Raw genomic sequence first — 3008 nt, 5'->3', positions numbered from 1 at the left:
CTGGTCTATTTTTGCATGGAGAAAGTCCCATGAGGTCCTATTTCAGCTGGAGAAACCCTAATTTGGGTCCTTTTTGGCATGGAGAAAGTCCAATGGAGGTTCTATTTCAGCTGGAGAAACCCTCATTTGGGTCCTTATTGGCATGGAGAAAGTCCAATGGAGACCCTATTTCAGCTGGAGAAAGGCCCATCTGGACCCCAGTCACTCTGATATATTTGGAGAAACATATATTAATTGTGGAGAAATCCATAGGGGGCCTGGAGAATTCCCAGGCATGGTACTGGAGAAAAAACTTTCCCTGCCAGTGGTTGGGGATACCTGACCCATCAAGGCCTCATAAGTATATACATCTGTAAAAATATGTAGACTTAATAGGTCTCCAAAGGGGGTTGACTGAAGTGGTGCTCTGACTGTTCAGCTGTGTATATTGTCTAGGTGATAGCATTAGTAGCATGGGGCATAAACCAGTGATGGGGGAACAAGACTATGTGGAGTACAGTTCACAGAATACACCATTTCCAACATGGTTGGTCCTTCAATCTGGGAATGTTTGGAGTGCAACAAGGGTGCATGCCTCCTATGGTCATCCAAATGGTCTGATAGCATTTTAGCCTTGTGTTATGTGGAGGGTGTTGTGGGACATCTTGCCAGACCCCCTGGGGGGTGGGATGTCCCAACTTAGCCTTAGAGGCTGCTGTGGGACACCCCACTGCTGGCCAGGAGGTGGGAAGGGATGCCCCAATGTAGCCTTAGATGCTGTTGTGGGACATCCCACTGGTTGCCAGAGGGGGGGAGGGATGTCCAAATGTAGCCTTAGAGGCTATTATGGGACATCCCCCTGGTTGCCAGAGGGGGGGAAGGGATGTCCCAATGTAGCCTTGGAGGCTGTTGTAGGACATCCCACTGCTTGCCAGAGGGGGGGGAGGGATGTCCCAATGTAGCCTTAGAGGCTGTCATGGGACACCCCACTACTTGCCAGAGGGGGGGAGGGATGTCCCAATGTAGCTTTAGAGGCTGTCATGGGACATCCCACTGCTTGCCAGAGGGGGGGGAGGGATGTCCCAATGTAGCCTTAGAGGCTATTGTGGGACACCCCACTACTTGCCAGATGGGGGGGAGGGATGTCCCAATGTAGCTTTAGAGGCTGTTGTGGGACATCCCACTGCTTGCCAGAGGGGGGGAGGGATGTCCCAAAGTAGCCTTATGAGGAAAATGTGACCAGTCCTGAGATTGAACCAGTGACCTCCCAGGTGTTTACCAGGTGCTGCAACCACTGAGCCATATGGTCTGGGTACTAGTGTCAGTAGCTTGGGGGCTTAGACTAGCTTAAAAAATCCTACTATGCTGTTGCTGATCTTAAATCAGTGGCCTCTGGCTTTGCTTATGATGACCAGCACAGTGTGAGGATCTTGCTGGACAATGCTGATCTTTGGGATCAGTATGTAAATGTAATGTAGTTTTTTTTCTTGTCAGATCATCCACTAACCTCTAGTCAGGCACACAAAGACGCAAAGCTGTTTTGCAATTCTGGGTTCCCCCACTTTGCGAGTGTAGAGCTCCTTCTCCCCCTGCATGGCCAAGGTCAGTTTATCTACCAGCCACACACCACTACTGTGCCTTCTACAACTATGACCTTTGCCTTCAATATTCCTGCCTCTACCACAGCCCCCACTGCTTTGACTATTCCTATCCCCCCTCCCTCCCTCTCTCTCCTCAACATGATGCATGCTCTCAACACTCACCATCACAAGGACATGCAGTGTGTGGATCCAAACTTCATCCCCCCTTCTGCATCATCAAGTTTTTTTGTTGCATGCATCAGCTGGGTCATCATTGTCATCAGCTGTCACCAGCATCAGTCACAGAAAAAGGAAAGTTGAGTCCATTGCAATGTCCAAATGTGGATCAAAGCACTCTTGGCCCCCATTGTCCAAAGTGCATGCCAAAGAAGATGGCAATTCATTCATCACTGCCATCACCTCCAGGCTTAATAACTTCATGCATGTGATTGCTGCCCCATTGCCCCTGCCACCCCCACCACCCATTACTAATCCCCTCATTGACACTGCCATGGACTACATCAACAACATGCTGCAGCTCTCAACAAACAATCAGATCAACATCAGTAACTACTTCCTCAGTGTGACCCCAGATAAAGTGAATATTTTCCTCAAGCAGCAGGAGCCAGCAAAGCAGATTTGGGTGCAGTGTCAGCTGGTGAAGTACTGGGATGGGCAGAGATAGGTGTTTGTTTTCTTTTTTTTTACAATATACAAATGTACTCCCCCCCCTGCATATCTTTTCAAGTCTCCCCCCCCTCACCCCTTTATACAAATATGTATATAATAAAATGTACATGACTATGACTAGCTTCCTTTTGACAATGGAAGTTATTTCTCTACATGAGTGTGAAACAATTGTAAGAACATATATTTGTACACCATGAAATCATGAATGTTCAGGCTCAGAGAAGGCCCCTTATAGTAAGCTGGCACTGATAGTCAATCCACATCTCCTCTGCAATGTTGTCACACCTATTATCAGCCCTTCTCCTCTCTGCAGCATCTGCTGGTCCATCACCAAGGCTTCCAATACCATCATCCTCTCCTATGTCCATGGCCAGGTCAGGGTCAAAGATCTCTTCTGGATCATAGTGCTGTATGAAATTATGGAGGGCACAGAGAGCAGCAGGTACTTGAGTTTGGGTGTGGATGCTATATTCAGGGGGAATTTGAAGAATCCTCCACCTGCATTTTATAACACCAAATATCTGTTCAATGGCATTTCTAAGTCCAGCATGGTGAAGGTTGAATAACTCCTCTCAGTTTTGAGGTCTATAAAATAGAAGTTACAGGTACACTGAGCAGGATGGAACAGCAACTTACCTTAATCCAGCCTGGTGCCATGCTTTCAGATGGTAACAAACACCTTGATAGGGAACCAGAAGTGCATCACAGGTCCCAAACCCTGCATCTGCAAGAAGGTACTTCCCAGGTGGCATGTGCAAG

General features: G+C 47.8%; 1 pseudogene across 1 annotated transcript; it reads right to left on the bottom strand.

The window, feature by feature from the left end:
- Positions 1 to 1215: 1215 nt before the first annotated feature.
- On the bottom strand, positions 1216 to 1288 carry F5J12DRAFT_t138 (annotated as a pseudogene). The gene has a single exon. The product of its transcript is annotated as a tRNA-OTHER (tRNA).
- Positions 1289 to 3008: the final 1720 nt, after the last annotated feature.

This window comes from Pisolithus orientalis (genome assembly GCF_024613125.1).
Source record: "Pisolithus orientalis strain OTSU chromosome Unknown F5J12scaffold_20, whole genome shotgun sequence".
Classification (NCBI taxonomy): Eukaryota; Fungi; Basidiomycota; class Agaricomycetes; order Boletales; family Pisolithaceae; genus Pisolithus; species Pisolithus orientalis.
This window is presented reverse-complemented; position numbering and strand designations above follow the sequence as displayed.